The following is an 18,867-nucleotide window of genomic DNA, read 5'->3' as shown; positions in this document are numbered from 1 at the left end:
TTTTTTCAGTCCACCGCCCCCTTGGTGCAACAAATTCATCCTTGGTGCCCCCCACCCAGGGGTGGGATTCAAATTTCTGTGGGCATGGCCTAATTTGAGGGTCTGGCTTGCTGGTCATGTGACTGGGTGGGCATGGCTTGCTGGTCAGATGACTGGCTGGCATGGCTTGCTGGCTGGGTGTGGCTTCCTGGTCACATGACCAGGTAGATGTGGTTTGGTGATCATGTGACAGGGTGGGTGTGGCCAAGTGACTGGCAAATCAAATACTGCTGGTCCTCACTTAATGGCCGGTGGTTTAGCAAGTGTTCTAATTTACGACTGGCTTCCCCAGAGCTACTCGACCTATTTTTGGAGTTTTGACAGCCATGCACACACATACACACACACTCCCTTCTAACCCTGCTGGAGCAGGTCATTGGACTAGAATCACCAAAGCATCTCTGATTAGATTCTAGTAGAGAATAGAATCCAATCAGAGATGCTTTGCCGATTCTTGTTGATTTGTTTTATTTGTATTTCTTTATTTTAGGTTGTTGAATTGAATTGACATGTGTGTCCCTTCTTGTGCACAACCCAGAAGCTTTTGTGATTCTTTGCAGCAAAAATTACTGGCCTCTGGCTTTGCTCTACTTTTCAAACGTGCCACCACTGCCGCGTTTAGGTGCTGGTCCCGCAGGTCCACCCCATTGAGCCCGCTGCACCGGAGGTCCTGCCCAAGCAAGTCCGAGCAGAGCAGTGCACCAAGTCAATGGGGTGAGCCTGAGAGAGGGAAAGAGAGAGAGAGAAAAGAGAGAAAGAGAGAAAAAAGAGAAGGAATAAAAGAAAGAGAAAACAGAAAGAAAGAAAAAGGGACAAAGAAAGAGGGGGAGATGGAAGGAAAGGACAGAAAGAAAAAGAAATATAGAAGGAGGGAGGAAGGGAGGAGAAAGATAATGAGATATCTATTCTAGTCACCTGCTCCAGCAGGATTAGAAGGGAGCGTGTGTGTGTGTAATTTACCAGTACATTTTGGTTTTGCCTTCTTCAGAATTGGCACTGAAATACATTGGGGGGTAAGTAATTTTTTAGGGTGGAGGTCTGGTCCAATGGATCCTGTTTAAAGCCTCAACAAAATGTGAGAGCTTCCTGATAGTCTTGGCCATTTTTTGTCAACAAAACCTTTAATAGAAGACAAAGAGGTTTCAATGTGGAAAAGGACCTCAGTCTAAACTAGGCCTCATTTCAATCTGATGCATTCTCTCTTTCTCTCTCTCTCTCTCTCTCTCTCTCTCTCCCTCCCTCCCTCCCTCCCTCCCTCCACCCCCTCTCTCATAGAGAGAGGCAGAGGCAGAGGCAGGCAGGCAGGCAGGACTTTTTGGATGGATGTATGGATAGGTAGGTAGATAGGTAGGTAGACAGATAGGTAGGTGGGTAGGTAGGTAGATAAGTAGGTAGGTAGGTAGATAGAAAGGTAGTTAGGTAGTAGGTAGATCTATATTGGTAGATAGGCAGGTAGGTAGACAGACAGACAGAAAGACAGGAAGGCAGATAGAGAGAGAGACAGAAAGACCTTTTGGATGTATGTATGGATAAATAGACAGACAGACTGACAGAATGCAACAGCAGCAGCACTTTGGGAAAGTAGAGCAAAGCCAGAGTGGGAATTGAAGTCCACACCAATTGCCAAGGTTGAGAAACATGGGCTGAATATATCAACCCAGCCATTCTGGTTAGAGTTTAGCATGCTGTTTGATTCCAGCGGAGTCAATAAACCATGGCTAAGATCTTCCTGCTCCTTAATGCAGCTGCCCCTCTGCCCCTTCTCCAGCCCCCTGCCCCAGTTCTTTCTTTGGCATCCAATTTTGCAATGCCAACCTCCCCAGGGCAATGATGTGGCTAACTTTACCCTCTTTGCTTCGACCAAAGATCCACTTCCATTGGGCCAAACAAGGGGAGGCACTCTGCACACACTCAGAGACTCTCAACTTCAGGGAAGCGCTCCGCCCATCTTTACGCTTTACTCGGGAGGAGGAAAGCGTGTGGAAGCAGCCCAGACCGGCAGAAGGGAGGCGGAGGAAACGATTGTTTGGAAAGCAAGCAAGCACAGGTCTCGGTCGGAAGAACCGGGCTGCAGAGGTAGGCTAGGTTCTAGGTCTGGCGCTGCCACATAGAGCCAAACCGAACCAAGCCACGTGCCTTGGAGAGCTGCAGCTGCACCCACCCACATCCTGCACGCAAGCCTGGCTGGCTGGAGAGGCAGAGGCTGGGCAGGTGCTAGAACCTAGAACCCATGCTCCCTTGTTCTCCAGGGAAGGGAGCCCTAATGCTGGACCACCCACCCCTTCCACTGCGCACCTTGGGAGGGTTTTGCTTTCAGGCCTTCTGGAACGCCTCCGCCGCTTCCACTGGAGAGGGCAGCCTGCAAGCCCCTTTCCACCACCTCACCCCTCCCCCCCAGGTTTTGCAAGGCTCACTGCGCACAGGTTCTGCATTCGAGGCACCACGCGCAGCTTCCTCATTTGAGCAGTGTAACAGTCAATGGGGTGACCCTGCAGGGCCGGCATTTCAAATGCCCCCCTGCTGCCTCTTAGTGCCCCCCTACCGGTCCCCTTGCCTCTTAGCACCCCACTAAGGCAACCCACCATCCCCCAGGGGCGGTACTGCCCATTTTGGGAACCACTGCCCTAGACCATGGGTGTCAAACACAGCATCACATTGCCTTCATGTGACGTATCATGTTTGATCCAAATCTAAGTTATACTTTGCCATCTTCTGAATCCGTTAACAGAAGCCCTAGACCATGGGTGTCAAACTCACAGCATCACATTGCCTTCATGTGACGTGTCGTGATGTTTTTCCCTTTTGTGGAGCTGGCATGGGCGTGGCCTATGCATGACGCATCTGGCCCGTGGGCTACCAGTTTGACACCTCTTCCCTAGACTAAGACAAATGTACCACCCCACATTCCTGATCCTTATTTTTCCTCAAAATCTACATTGACTAATATTTTCATGACAGGATTTCAGGACAATCATGCTTTACATTAAATTCAGTGTATTTCAAAGTTGTGATATTTGTGGGATAGTACAACAAGTAACCTTAGCTGAAAAAAATCAAGTCCCAAGTTTTCTAACAATGTTACAGAAGTGGTTTTCAAATTGTCTAGACTGAGCTGTCTGGGAAGTTAAGGCTACTGTGAAACTGACTAAGAGAATGAACCCTCTCTTAGATAAATTAATGGATGTAATGTAACTTAATATTTATGAACTCATGAATAGATTTTGCTACAACAATCCAGATCTAAATTGCAGAAACTTTAAAAAAATACATTTCTGACATTGAATGTGGAATAGTAAGAATGATGCAATAATACATACTTGTCCTTGGGAAATAATACAATTAAAAATAAGAATTGAAATAGCCACTGAAATATGTGGCTTTTTTTCCAACTGGTCACAAGAGATTAAAGTTGCTTCATGTCTATTTTCCCCTAAGGGAGATTGAAAATCTCATCCAAGTCCAGTTACATATTGTTATTGTTATCATCAGGACTAACATTTGACTAACAAAATATCCAAATTTTTCCCCTCCAAGTTACAACTTGCTTACTCCTTGTCCACTCCAAAATATTTGAATTCCTTTTATATTTTATGTATAGATTGATCCAATATTAAATAGTGAAACTCTTTACATTAGCATTAGATCCATAATTTTGTTTCATAGAAATCCCCCACATACAAATAATCAAATATGTTGTTAAGGAATGAAACCTCTCTTACAGTCAAAACACCACAATGGAACAGCTTTTATAATAACCGATTCCATTCAGATGCTTTATCAGAAAAATTCCAAAGAAATAGGTCTGAAAAATTCATACCAGAAACTAAGTATTTTGACTTTATTTGTTTGTTTAATTGTACTTGAGGAATGTTGGTTCTAAACTTGGAAGGCTGTTTCTTGCCTAATAGGAAGTTATCAAGCTGTGATTGATGTATTAGGCTAATACCATTTCAAAGCCATCTGAACTGGAGGACAGCATTACTATATCTTGTGGCTGATTTCCATAAATTCATTATATTCATAATGGAGCAATATATCATTTTATGGATGGGAAAATTAACAGAATATGTTAGCAATTAGGCTCTGATAGTGTTAATGTTCTTATCGGAAATTATTGTAATGTATGTGATAGTGTTTGAGCTATCTGCATACATATTTATATGTACATCTACATATTTATTTCACTTTTTACCATGTTTTATTCTCTTAATTTTTTTCAAAGATTTGCAAACACTCCAAGAACTCCTTTATAATCAATCAATCAATCAATCAATAAAAGTCAGTGGCATGCACAAGGGCTGTTTGCAAAGGATGACCGGGGTGCTATGAACTCCAAAAGGAAGGCTTCCTTCATAGAATGCAGGATGAGAAGCAAAATGACAGATCCCAATTGACAAAGTGGACCAATATTAGCCTTACTTTGATCAAGGGTATAATTGTGAAGATACATACCATAAGATATCAGCTAGTCTAAGAACCAATTGAATGGAACAGCATCTTTCTTTGCCCATCCCTAATCATACAAACATTGTATCCTGATTCAGAATTATCTTCAGAGTTGCTCATTTGTAGACTCCAAAATCAATAAAACTGTGAAGAAGTTTGGAAATAATGAGAGCCATCAATAAGGAAAGCTAACAATGGTGTTGGTGTTTCAAATCATTCCTACATTTTTATGTTGCTTTAATGGCTGTTTCTTCCAATGAGTTGTCTTGAAATCCATTGGCGTATCAGTGCCAGCAGCCTGGGATCAAGAATGGAGGTCTTTGGGTTGAAGAAAATCATTTTCAACTACTTCCAGAATCAAAGGAATAAATTTCCAGTTGCTCAGCAAAAGCATCAGCACTGTCATGTCTTGCTTTTGAATTTTCTGGATGTATCTGATCAGACACTGAATGACTCACTGTGTTGGACAACTCAGGTATCGGTCTGATCTTGAAAGAACCTTTTTATATTTCCCTGTTCTAAATAGGAGAAGGGTAGTGGAATATATCTCCCCAGGAGAATGAGAGTATGACACATATGGTGTCAGTAGAGGGCAGACCAGAATGGAGTCTTTGTGAAATAAGCTATGGGTTTGAACCATTTAAAAAAACAATTCTCTAAATGCATTGCTTTAATCCTCTAGCTTACTCCTAAGTTCCTCTCTGTAAATGTCTGTTCTTAATTTATTCAGTTGCACACCATGGGATTTAATATGTCACTTGGTCAATGATACAAAGATGCTGTGCTGTTAGAGATTTGCATTTGATCTCTAAATAAGCAACATGGAATTGTATAATATGCTACATCATACCCCCTGGGTGGTACAGATTAAATGTATAATTGGTCGATAATATTGTTTCAATGGACATTATTATTCATAATAACAGTCAACATTACCTTCACCCAAGTGCTGCAATAGTTATGTGATAATTTATGTCAATTAACATATAATGGCAGTTTAGCCTTATTGCTTAGGATCAAAAGAAGAAAGACAGGAAGGAATAATATTCAAGTTAAAAAGAGGATTTCAGAGCCATCGCTGGAATACATAATTTTAACAAAATGCTTTTAAATTAAGAGAAACAGATATATGAATTTATGACTTAGTAAGTATGCAGTAATAGTAATCATACAGTACATCTAAAAACAGATTGAGCAGGAGTTATATTACAATATGATTTTCAACTTTTAAGATATCCACTATCTTAAATCTACAAAGAAAAACACTTCAAACTGCATAGAAGATTCTCACAGATAGCAATCGCATTTAGACTTCTATAGTGTTTCACAATGCTTTACAGTCCTCTCTAAGTGGTTTACAGAGTCAGCATATTGCCCCCAACAATCTGGGTCCTCATTTTACCCACCTTGGAAGGATGGAAGGCTGAGTCAACCTTGAGCCCAGTGGGATTTGAATTGCTGACATGCAGCAGAAGTAGCCTGCAGTATTGCACTCTAACCACTGCACCACAAGGCTCATATGTCATAAGCATCAACTAAGAAATATACAGTTACATTTCTCAGAGCATGGATGTCCTTGGCTAACAGAAGAGTTGCATTTGCCAAGTGATAAATTATGGCTGTTAATTTTTTTTGTTACTGCTTAAAATAAAACAATGTCCTTTCTTGAAGGAATTCATTGTGATATTCATAGCTTCCCACACTTCAACTTCTCAATCACCCTTTGAGGTAATCAGGACTGAGGGAAAGTGATCAATTCAAAGCTGTGGATACACTTCTTTATCTTATCTTCTTCTCTTTATATTCATTTCAGGCATGAAAAGTGTAATAAAGTGTTGGACAAATTCTACATCCCAACTAATGTAAGTTGCAGAAACAAAAAAAGCAGCAATGTGATGGAAGAGTGTCATCACATAGCAATACAGTGCTCTAAATAATGATGTGGCCAAAGACCATAAGCAATCCAATAATGACTATTCTAATAGAAATACTTAGGGGGAGAAAGTTGACTTTGAAGTCTTTTATGAAATGCAGAATGGAGATGTCTGGAAATGAAATGACACTTCATATGATATAAACTTTTTTGGAAGGAAAAACTTATGAAGGGCACTTAAGAAAAGTAGCTTTGGAATTATATGTTTTTATAGGAAATTTTTCAGTGCTACTGTTTTTCAAGCTTCTTAAGACAAAGATGCAATTCAGTAAAGTTCACGTTTGTCTTTTAAAAGAAGTATATGTAAAATCCACTGGGGAAAATATCTTCCCAAAAGGAAATCTTCAAAGCGGAAGATCTTTCTTCTAGGACATCTTGGTTTTGTATGTTGCGTTCATGTCTTCTTTTTTGTTATTTTTATTACAGCCTTGTGATATACAGAATGGACTTGTGATATACATCACAAAAGGTAGAGAATAGATTTGAACTCTTCAATTTTAATTCAATACTTGAATCATTACACTCTGTTGCTGCCTTTGTGATAGATAGATAAATAAATTAGGACTTAAGGAGAGGAACATTATTCATGTAAAGGGTCTTCAACCTATGTTATCTCCATTGGTGATTTATTCAGAAGGCTCCAGACTAATAATATATTCCTATATTTTCTTAAGTGATTTATTGAAGTACCCTGGGAAATTGTGCTGTGCTATAAAAAAAATTCTAAATATTTCTCTAGAGATTCTTTGCCTAAAAAACAATTTGTTTTCCCACAATTGGCACTATAGGACAAGATGTCTTTTCAGTCAGAGCAACCTTTAAGATTAAAATGTTTGCTTTACTTTGCTTACTAGGAAATTTATGAAACCACCCCTATAACTATTCAGCGAAACTTTAAGGTATTTCACAATTCATTGTCTATTATATGGCAGGGAATCTATTAGTCAGAGATACTATTGACAAGACTTTGTGCCTCATAGAAAAAAATGTATGTATGTATGTATGTGTGTATGTATGTATGTGTTTATTTATTTATTTATTTGTACACACAAAATTATGTGTCTTCTCCTTCACAAGAATTGAGATACTTTATAGTGTGGTAAAGAAAATTACATTCTAATATATACATTCTACAAAATATACACAGTCTAAATTAATGCCATTCTCTAAGCCAGGGTGTCCAACTTGTAGCCCCCAAGCTGGATGTGTCGCATGCTGGCCATGCCCATGCCCATTTTAGCGAAGGGGGGAAGTCACAATACATGTGATGACATGACTTTGATACACCCCTACTCTAAGCCCAATCATCCTTCCCAGATTGAAACTAGATTTGCACCCAGTCCCATGCAAATAAAAACATAAGTAAAGGAGAGTCCTATATATTGCCCTGTACTTGTATTCAGGCTTATATGGTCAGAATACAGGGGGCAAATGCTTGTAAAATATCCATTTCTTAAACAGCATTGCCCAAATTATTTTATTATAGCCTATTTTAGACTGCATAGTGGTTATGAAAAACAAGAACTTGATCAATTATAACATAAGTTCAAAAATAGAAGCAGAGGATTTTTTTTCAGCCAAGCATTTTGTTCATTTTTGTACTATTGCCAGTCTAGCATAAGAATCTCTTGAAAGTGAGTCTGTCAGAGACAAAAAAGAAAAAAGAAAAGAAATATCTGACTGACTGGGTATCTGTATCAGATGTTAATGCGAGAAACAGCCAGTATCCATGGGAAAGGCTTCCAAAAATATGTGCAATATGTTGAAATAAACTAAAGACTCAAATTTTAAAAGCATGCCTCTGGCTTTAAAAAAAGCAGCAGAATTATTTTCCCATTAGCAAGCTCCATTTTTGTAATTACATTTCTGACTACACAAATTTATTATGTACTTCATTGTCTTTTGTGGGTTTCTGTATTCAAATAAAGCATACCTTAATAATGGTTTGTTAAATAAACTATGGTGAATTAGTTCAGATTATTCTAAGACAGCAGTGGTTAGAGTGCAGTACTGCAAACTACTTCTGCAGCAGCCAGCAGCCTGCAATTCGGCACTTTGAATCTCATCTGGCTCCAGGTTGACTCCGTGTTCCATCCTTCCGAGGTGGGTAAAATGAGGATCCAAATTGTTGGGAGCAATTGGCTGACTCTGTCAACCACTTAGAGAGGGCTGTAAAGCACTGTAAAGCGATACATAAGTCTAACTGCTATTGCTATTATGGATTATAATAACTAGGTTGAGCTATCTTTTTAAACTAACATTAAGCAAATCACATTATGGCTTAGCCAAATGTATGAACCCAGTGTTAGCAGGGGTGGGATTCATTTTTTTAAAAAAACAACTGGTTCTATGGGTATGGCTAGGTGGACATGGCTATGTGACAGGGTGGGAGTGGCCTTTTATTGGCAGCACCCCCTGGGCCTCAGGGAAAATTGGGGGGGGGGGTGTTTTTGCTCCCAGAAGGCTTCCCTGGGGCTCAGGAAGAAAAAAAGCATGGAGGGGGCACGCAGCATCCCCCCCTCCATTTTGGGGCCTTCTCAGAGACTGCTACATCTTGTGAATCATCTACAGATATGTGACCTGGAGCTTTGTCAGTGAGAAAGGCAGTGTATTCCTGCCTTTCTAAATAAAACATGAGTAGGCTCCTCATCAGTAGGCTGTTGAGTGGGACTTGTGAAGGCTGAGTCAGAACATCGTGGCAATTTCATATTTTAAAAAATTAGATGAACTTTTATTAAAAAAAAAATCAGTGTCAAATAGAAAGGTACCTGACAATATGAAAAAAAGGTTTCTCTGGTTATATTGCTCATAGGGATCATGTTTACTGTACACTATAGAGATCATTATTAATTTTTATAACTCCAATGGGTTTGATTGGTCTTTTCCAAAAAAAAAAAATCTTTATCATACTACCATTAAGGGTGAGTCCTAAGAACTTTTCTATTCCTAAACTACTATCCTTTCCTTTCTGGTATAGCTACCAAGCTAGGAGATCTCTTATCTATCAGTGTTTTATGGATGTCAACTACAATTGGAATTCAAGTCTGAGATGGGAAAACTAATAAAAGCAATAGAAGTGAAATCAGTTTCATTTCTTCTCTGAATGCAAAAAAAAAATTTTTAAGAAAAGTATTCTAGACTGAAAGAAAATGGCTCAAGGTAAAGCAAACAGCAAAAAAAGCCCCTTGAAATATTGAAAAGAAAACTAGTGTCCTCCCACACAACAACCCCCACACCACCACCACCACACACACACACACACACAAATAAAGCTTAGGATAAATTTTTAGCTGACGTCCCAGAATAAGAACCCTGAGAGATAAATTGTTCAGAGTTATAGATAGTTACTTAGAAGCACCCCTCAACTCAATGGGACTTTTAATACTGAGGTCAATTAAATTGCAGCTTTAGCCCTGCCCATATGCTTTGAAGAGGAAAATAAATATAGACATAAAGACTCGAGTGAGATTGGTTTTGATGATCAATGAAACTGAGCTGGGTTGAATGTGCTTACAGCTACATATGTCTTTGGAAAATGGAATTGGGGGTGGGGGATGCAGTTGTTCTCCTCAGGTTAAATAAGAATCTTCCAAAACTATCTGTCAGGTGACACAAGAAGAAGCAGTCTTCAAATTCACACTTTCATTGATAAGGGACAATCTTCCATCCTTCCATAACTGGATAAAAGGGAAATCTGGGAGATGTACAGCTTGAAGGAATTAAGTGGCAGAAAGCTGGAGAAATATCTAAGATAAAACATGAACACAGTGTTATAGGTCTGTCTTATGCTTTGGAGAATATCACATGAATATCAAATAATAAACCTACATTATGAGGAACATTTTGGTATAGGTCCTATGGCTGGGATATGGGGTATTTATGGTAGCATGACAATTACTCATTACATTTTTTGCCAGCTGAATTAAGAACTAGCCAAGGGATTTGTGTTAGAATATCCTCTTCAAGCAGTAATTGGGGTTGTCTAGTCTAGTGAAAAAAGGACTAGGGGTGACATGATAGCAGTATCTCAATATTTGAGAGGCTGCCAGAAAGAAGAGGGAGTCAAGCTATTTTCCAAAGCACCAGAAATTTAGGATTTTTCTTTGATGCCCATCTAACATTCTTCAAATTAAAAAATCATAATCATAATTCTAAATCATTGGAATAAAGAAAAATGGGACGATTTTTAGCTCTGGAATTCCTTCTGCAGCTTGATGTCCTTCAAATATAGTACGGATATAGCTACTGTGATTTGTACCCAACACGTTCAACAGTAAATTGTAGAAATCCAAAATGTAATATTATTCTCTATATGGGTTTGCATGCAATTGAGTCAATGACCAGAAACATTATTTATGCAAGCAACAATGGAATTCGCAATTTCAAGAATAAGCACTAAACCTTCCACACATCAAATATCACTCTTAAATTGGCAGAATAGGATTTATTCCAATGCCTCTCCCTAAGAAATGGAACTGGACAGAGAATGCGAAATGGACAAGGATATCAAAAAGGGTTTAGCCCTTGTTAGTAGTCTGGGGGCAGTTAAGACTGAATGAAGTTTCAGTTAGGAATTTGATTCAAATAGAACTCCGCAAACTGAATTATTTTCCAGACTGACTTCATAGAATCATAGAATTTTATGGCAAGGATCTTTGGGTCATCTACTTCAATCCTTTGTCTGGTACAGGAACCTTGTATTACCCAGTACTCACAACAAATTGCCATCCAGCCTCAATCTGAACATCTCTAGCAGAGTCCACCATATCTTAAGATAGTCAGCCCATTTTTGAATATGTCACTATTAAGAAATGTTTCCTGTTGGCCAACTGAAAACTATTTTTTATATTTTAAACCTATTGTTTCTTGTCTTATCTTTTGGATAGCAACAATTTTGCCATACCTTTACACTGAGACCTCTAAAGATGCTTGAAAGCAGCTATTGTGTCTCCCTGCAATGTTTACATCTCCCGACTAAACATATCTTATGTTTTCATATCTTATGATTTAAAAAAGCTTTATTCTCTTATTTGCCCTGCTCCAAACATGTTCACATTCATCAGTGTCCTTCTTGAATTGTGATAAACAAAACTAGATATTGCCTGACCAGTCGTGCTACAGACTTCCCAAACATATGACTTTGCATTTGTTTCTCTTGACATTGGAAAATTAATAATTAAATCAGATGCCTCCAAAATGATTCAATAATTTTGAAAGACATTCACATATATTGTATAAAAAACATCTCTCCCCCACCCCCCGCATTAGATGTGAAAAATCACATAGAACTAATTCTAATTGAAACTCTAAATCAAATTGATTTTCAAAGTCATTTTGGGTTGCCGAATTGACCGAATCAAGATTAAAATTATTATTTAAATTGGATGAAAGGCAATCTGAGACTGTAATAGTTACATATCACTTTGAAGAAAGAAATCACTAAGAAGAAAACCACCACCACCAAATGCTGCACTTTAAAAGAGGGTGGGGGGAAGAGGAAACAGATTAGCATGCTAATGTTGTATGCCTTGATGTAAATTTAAAAAGACTGGCCATAAAATAAATTGAAATTCATTACTAAAGACCATAGAGAGAAGACCTTTGTGCTTACTCAGTCTGCTGTCCAGCTATTAATTGTTGCTGGGTAACTGCAAATCCTTTGCTCTACTTTTTATCTTTGAACCAGAGGATTGGTATGTAGACGATGTCTTCAAATGGAAGAGTAGCTTCTGACAGCTCTTGAGAGAGAGTCTTGCCTTCTATAAATTAGGATATATGACCACTGTAGTCCACAATTTACTGTGCCCAAGGACAGCAATTTCAGGTGGCATTTTAAGCATTATGAGATCTAGGCACTTCCCAGCTCTTAGCAATTTATGCATAAAGGAAATCAAGGCAAACAATGCTGGAATACTTAGCCTAAATGTTGTCTACAGATTCTTATAAACTAAGCTATGCAAGAAACCAATGCTACATTATCTTAGGAGTTTTCTGAGATTTGCACCAGTTCAGAATCAGCTCAGGACCAGTTTTATCTTACAGCTTTTGTATGCTGCAGTTGAACGGATTACTTTCTGACTGAATAACAATTTTTTTACATAACAGCAACAGGGCTCTTGGTTGCATTGATGCAGCTTATCAGCCAGTTGTATTCCCATAGATGGGATCTTTGATCTCTCCCCTTATCCTGGCTCCTGTTTCACATATTCAGTGGAACAGCAGCAATCTGCATTTCCCTCATAGTTACTAAATTGTGTCTTTCAGTGTGTGGACTATTGGTCAGTGGAAAAGAATACTGATTAGTTCATGTTGCTCAGAATTTCAAGGTTAGTAGAAGTGAGGACATGGAAGTGGTATTTCCTTTAAAAAAAAATAACAATACAAATTGTCCTCAACTGACAACCCCAACTGTGACCAGAATTTCCATTCCAGTTGTTAAGTGAGTTATGCCTGATTTTAGGATATTTTTTGCTGTGATTGTTAAGTGTATCACAATGTCATTAAATGAATCCAGCTTTGTAGAAGTGAAGACATGGAAGCAACATTTCCTTTAAAAAAACAAGATGGCACAGTGGTTAGAATGCAATACTGCAGACTACTTCTGCGGACTGTTGGCTACCTCCAATTTGGCACTTCGATTCTGACTGGCTCAAGGTTGATTCATCCTTCCATCCTTCTGAGGTGGATAAAATGAGGACCCAAATTGTTGGGGGCAATATGCTGATTCTGTAAACCACTTAGAGAGGGTTGTAAAGCACTGTGAAGCAGTATATAAGTCTAAGTGTTATTACTATTCCCCCAATGACATTGCTTGTCAGAAGTTGGCTAGGAAGGTAACACATGATGATCATAGGAACCTAGGATGCTGCAACCATCATAAATACATGCTGGTTCCATCATACATACATCCAAATTTTGATCACGTGACCATGGAGATACTGTGACAGTCATAAGTGGATTTTACAACATTTTTGAGGATCAACTACTTCCTCGGGTGAAGGATTTAATGAATTCTATCCTAAAGGGGAATCATATTCCAGAATCTTGGAAGGATGCCCTAATTTCAGTAATCTCTATTTTTATTGAAAATAAATGTAACGATAACAACGATAAAGTAGTAAGAGAAAAATAAAGAAAAGGGGAACTTTTGTGCACTGATAAACACCTATGCAATTTTAAGCTGAAAAGCAATTAATGATCTGCATTTAAAAATAATAATAAAGAAAAGATAATTCAGGATGGTAGGAGATGAAGCTGTATAATAATGTGAAGAAAACTGCTATCTTTGTTTTCTTTTGAAAAATTGGAGACATTAGGGAAAGATAGTTGTTCAATGATAATGTTCAAAACAATAAAAATGGCATATTTCTCTGCCTCTGATTATTACAGTTAGTTTTGATTCCATTCAAGACAGCCCTTACTAAATTCCCATTAACTTTGAATTAAACCAGCCCTGTCCTATTGTTTTAGCTTACATTATCTCAAATAACCTTTGTGAAAATCAAATAATGAGATGAATTCAAGTAGATCAAACTTAAGAAAAAGTACTGAATGTGAATGAATCTAACAATCAGCTGGATATATTAGAACAGCTTAGGACAACTACTGCCATGGTTGGTCTTACTCCATCAACACCAAGCAAACCCTTTCTTACTGAATAATGAGCAACTCTCTGAACCAGAGTAGAGTAAAGGTGATGACATAGGTGACTTGTCTACCTGGAGCTTCTTTGTCTACTTGTATCTGTGGGTTAAGCACAAAGAAAGGCTTACTGCTCATATCTGGTTGCAAGTTTCCTGAGAGAATCCCAAAAGAGCTGTGGCATGAGGACTTCACCTTGGCTTCTCTTACATGATGGATGAAGGAAATAAGTTATGCATTAGTGATAATTATTTCATACTGAGATTGCTAGCAACTTTTGAACCCACTTTGGTTTAATAAAATGATCTTCTTCAACTGGACTTCCAATACCCATCTCTTCTCCAGCTGTGTTTGTAAATCTAAAGGAGTCTAAATTTCTTTGCCTGAAGGAAGCTTATCAAACCATGAGACTAGAGGGCAAATGGACTGATGAAAATAGCAAAACGAAATGGTCATGTAGCGCAATGAAAATCAAATGTTCTGGTGTCCAGCTAATGGCATTTTCTTCTTTTATTTCTTGTCTGTTTTATACAGAAAACTGATGAGAAGCAAAAAAGATTTCTGAACAACTTCCATTGCTGAATATAATTTGTACTTTGGTCTGGAAACTACATAGTCCATTCTCAATCATGTATAATGTGTAAGAATCATGTCATATTAGTCTACCATATAGAATGTATAATTACAAAAACAGCAAACTATATTACACTGTTTGATTCTTTGTTTGATGTTTTCATTATTTTGTAAATCATTACTTCTATTGTGATACTGTCTCATATTTTTAATGTATTCAAATATGCATATTCCCTTGTATACAACCCTGCTACAAGAATTAGGATAGAATTTGAAATAATGTACTTAAATAAATTAATAAATATTCTACCATTCCATCGACTGATCAATTTTTTACCACATTTTCTTGCTTTGGAATCAGACTACATTACAACTGTGCCATTTTAAAGCAGTAATTCAAAAACATTCTTGTTCTTTCACCCAGTTCTTCAAAATATTATCTTAATTGAATTCCAGGGAACAGAAACAATAAAACAGATGTAAGTTTAGGCACTTCTTGTAAATCTTACTTTGCATTCCAGAAATACCACAGAAAATTTTCACTGTTTACTTAGAAGTGGATAGCTTATTTTGCTAGACTTAAGCATTCCTAGTACCTGAATTTATCCAGTTTTCTAAGAGAAAAGAAAATATTGTTCCATCACCTTTGAAATACAAAGACCACGGATGATATTTAGCCCATCTAAAGCCTTGCAAGTTTGCATGCTGTCATTCTTATTCTTTCTACTAAAGTTATTTTTTCAGCTATGAATTGAGAAACGCAACATTTAAATGAGAGAAGGATAACACCTTTTAACCAAATTACACCCCCCAACCCCAAACGTAACCTGATGCAAACTTACTGTCATGCCCCTGTCAGAATGTGATTTAGAGGGAGAGGCCAAGCAGCCGACAGAGAGTGGAAGTATGGCTCCATTGGCTGTGGAAGAAACTGGGGAAGGGCAAAGTCTGGCTGGGCTGAGCAGAGGAGAGGTAGAGCAAGGAGAGGGAATTTGGAGGAAGATCCAGGCCCACCCTCTCTTCATCCTAGGGCACCCAGGGAGGAACAGAGAAGGGAGCAAGGTGAGTTGCATGGTTTACGGGGGAGAAAATGCCCCTGATTCCCTTCATTAGCTGCAGCTGAGAACACAGTGTTTAAAAAGGAAAGCTCCACACAGCAAGTTGTTGGAAGCAAATTGTGAGTTATTTGGTATCGTCGATGCTTATTTGGGTTCCTGGCATCTTCCCAACTGTATGTGTTTCGCTGTGCTTTCAAGGCTGCAATTCCTTCTCCTGCCCTATCAAGTTAATTACTGCAGTGTGGTTTGTTTGAATTTTTAGTTACAGTTTGTATGTACTTTGTTTTTGGATTGAATTTTCTCCACTTAAAGGCTGTTCCTGAGAGTTTTTCTCCGGGCGAAGATAACCTGGACATTGGGGGCAAAGTTGGAGATAATTAAAGGGACTCTTCTTGCTTATTTAACTCTGTTGCCTTTGTGCCATGCCCCGGGTCATCACACTTACTTTGAAGTAAGGTGTATTGTGTTCAGTGGCCTATAACCCACTCAATGTAAGTTATAGTTTATTTGAGAGAAGAGTGCTCTTTTACTAGAAAACTAGATAACCTGTGCCCCATTGGGATATTGATTGAAAGATATTTCCTTACCTAAACAGAGAAACAGAATGACTACGAGTGGGAGCAAGAATGAATACCAGCTGCCATCTTCCCCACTAAGTTTCCTCATGGGAATCTGGAAGAGAGCATTGGAAATCCCCTTCTCCTTTCCCAGCAGATAAGTGACTGCAGGAAGAAGTGAAGGAGTGTAAGACTGGCTGAGAAATTCATAGAATGTTAAAAATGAAGAACATGGGACTACAGTAGGAGCTCATCAACACAGTAGCACTGAACAGCCATGACTTCCCCAAATTTCATTCTCTCAGGAGTCATGGGTTCTGGATTATGGACTATATATTTACCCATTTGGGATACCTTGGTTCAAAAATTCTTGCCCTAATGCACTCTTTCAACCAGTTTGAGGTCATGACAAGGACAGCTTTAGTAGTTCAGGAAGTCATTGATTAACCATTCATTTTGTGACCATTCGGAATTACAACATAGCCAATGGTGGGATTCTACTGGTTCTATGAGAGTGCGCTTTGCATGCAGCACTCAAAAAATGCTCTCTGTATCAGCACTAGTAAGGTAAGCTGTATTTTAGCTCAGCTGAGGCACGGCAATTCACCCTGCTGCCCGAATCGGTTGAGCTAAAAAACAAGGGAATATAGGACAAAAAAGGGTGGGTTGGGCGGGCAGGGCCAGCCAGAAGGTGGTATTTGCCAGTTCTCCGAATTACTCACAATTTCTGCTACCGGTATGCCAGAACTAGTCTGAACTGGCTGAATACCACCTCTGAACACAGCACTGAAAAAAGTGACTTATGACTGTTTTTCACAAGGCCGTTGCTGCATCTCTATGCTTATGTGATCAACATTTAAATGCTTGGCAACTGGCATGCATTTATGATGGTTACAGTATCCCGGGGTCATGTGATCACCACTTGAGGGCAAGCAAAGTCAATGGGGAAGCCAGATTCACTTTAACAACTATGGTACCAACTTAACAACTGCAGAGATTCACTTAATGACTGTGGCACAAAAGGTTATAAAATGGGGCAAAACTAAACTGTCTTGCTTAGCAATGGAAATTTTGGGCTCAGTTGTGGTTATCTATCTGGATATAGATAACGAAATACTATTAGATGATGAATGTATGCCTGGCTATGCAAGATCATCAATATTTTATTAGTCCAAATATTCCAATTAAAGTTTTATAGTCTGTGATGCAGTGTGTGCTGTGTAAGTAAAATGTCCTATTGACATTTGCAAATTTTGTTTACATATTAATGGATAGGTGTTTGGATTGCATTCCCGTCAGTCAGCTGAAAATGGCTTACGCTATACATTACCTTCTAGCAACAAATAGCAAGATGTTCACCAAGGAAGAAGTGTATTAATTTCATTGAATTAGTATAAGACCAACAGATTTATCAACTATCTCTAATGGGCTAGATGAGATTTATGGTATGATACAGCATATAATGCAACAGCCTCATCTAAATTTTATGGACCTAGAGTCAACTACTAGATAGGTGGTCATTTGTGGGCTTCATGCATCCTACTTTGGCCTTTCATTTCAAACCCGGAGAAGTTTGTTGGTGAAAAAGAAAAAGAAAAAACATTTGAGACTTGTTTCTATTTGCAAAATGGGAAATCTGTGAAGCCCATGCAGTTGTTAGTAATACCATATGTTTTTCATGACAATCAACCAGCTCAACTGGCCAGAATAGAAAGATAGTTTGCTTTCCATAACATAAGATCAATGACCAACCCAACTAAGAGATTGAATAAATCTTGAGAATAAGTATGATCTTGACCTGGAAATATAAAAACTAGGTTTTTGTCCTCTTCTATTACCCCCAGATTATTATTATTATTATCTCTTTTATTCATTAAACATGAAACTCAAGTCAACTGAACATTTAAAATGGTATCACAAATACTAGTAACTGGTACTAATGTTTGATATGGGTTGCTGCCAGCATCCTAGGTATCAACCAAGTATCTTCTTAAAATATAGGGTGTTCTGAGTAGCGCAGTTTTTTGCAGTTCCGCTGGTGTTATTGCAGGAAGCTGCAATTTCTTGATGCATTTTGTAAAATTCTTGGATATGGTACCAAGTACCACTATGACAATGGGTATCACTGTTACATGTTTCATCCATAACGGTGTAGTTTCGATGGCCAGGTTGAGATATTTCATGATGTTTTTCAGTTCTTTTTGTTCAACTCTGGCATCTCCTGGTACAGCAGTATAAATAAATTGTATGTTTTGGCCCTCACAACCATAATATCTGGCATGTTGTGTTCCAAATGGTGATCCGTCTGTATTTGAAAGTCCCACAAGATCTTCACCATCTCATTTTCAACAACTTTGTACTACTACTACTACTACTATTGTTATCGTTATCATTATCATTATCATTATTGCTTTGATGTAGAAATTAGTACTAGAAATGTGCTCCCTCCTCATCAAAAAATGTCCTAGAGATGTATTTTCTTAGCAATAGCAAAGTAGAAATATTTTTGAAACACTTCTCTTCTTAAACATCACTTTTTCTACCCTCTACCCTCCTTGAAGATAAATGTGAACAAAATAAAAATGTGTTCCAAAGCAAATCTATTAACTGAAAGGGTGTG

General features: G+C 38.3%; 1 long non-coding RNA gene across 2 annotated transcripts in view; it reads left to right on the top strand.

Moving 5' to 3' along the window:
* LOC148126359 (uncharacterized) overlaps window positions 1–18,867 on the top strand; it is a 36,000-nt gene that overhangs the window by 718 nt on the left and 16,415 nt on the right. The window contains exon 1 of one of the 2 annotated variants that reach the window (XR_015743163.1): window positions 15,604–15,694. The exons of the other annotated variant lie outside the window; for it this stretch is intronic. This is a non-coding gene — a long non-coding RNA (uncharacterized LOC148126359). Of the gene's footprint in view, window positions 1–15,603; window positions 15,695–18,867 lie in introns of those variants that run through there. 2 annotated transcript variants of the gene reach the window in all.

Source organism: Pseudonaja textilis, chromosome 3, assembly GCF_049901715.1.
Source record: "Pseudonaja textilis isolate UNSWEBS1 chromosome 3, rPseTex1.2, whole genome shotgun sequence".
NCBI lineage: Eukaryota > Metazoa > Chordata > Lepidosauria > Squamata > Elapidae > Pseudonaja > Pseudonaja textilis.
Note: the sequence above shows the minus strand (reverse complement) of the source record. Positions and strands in the feature narration are given on the sequence as shown.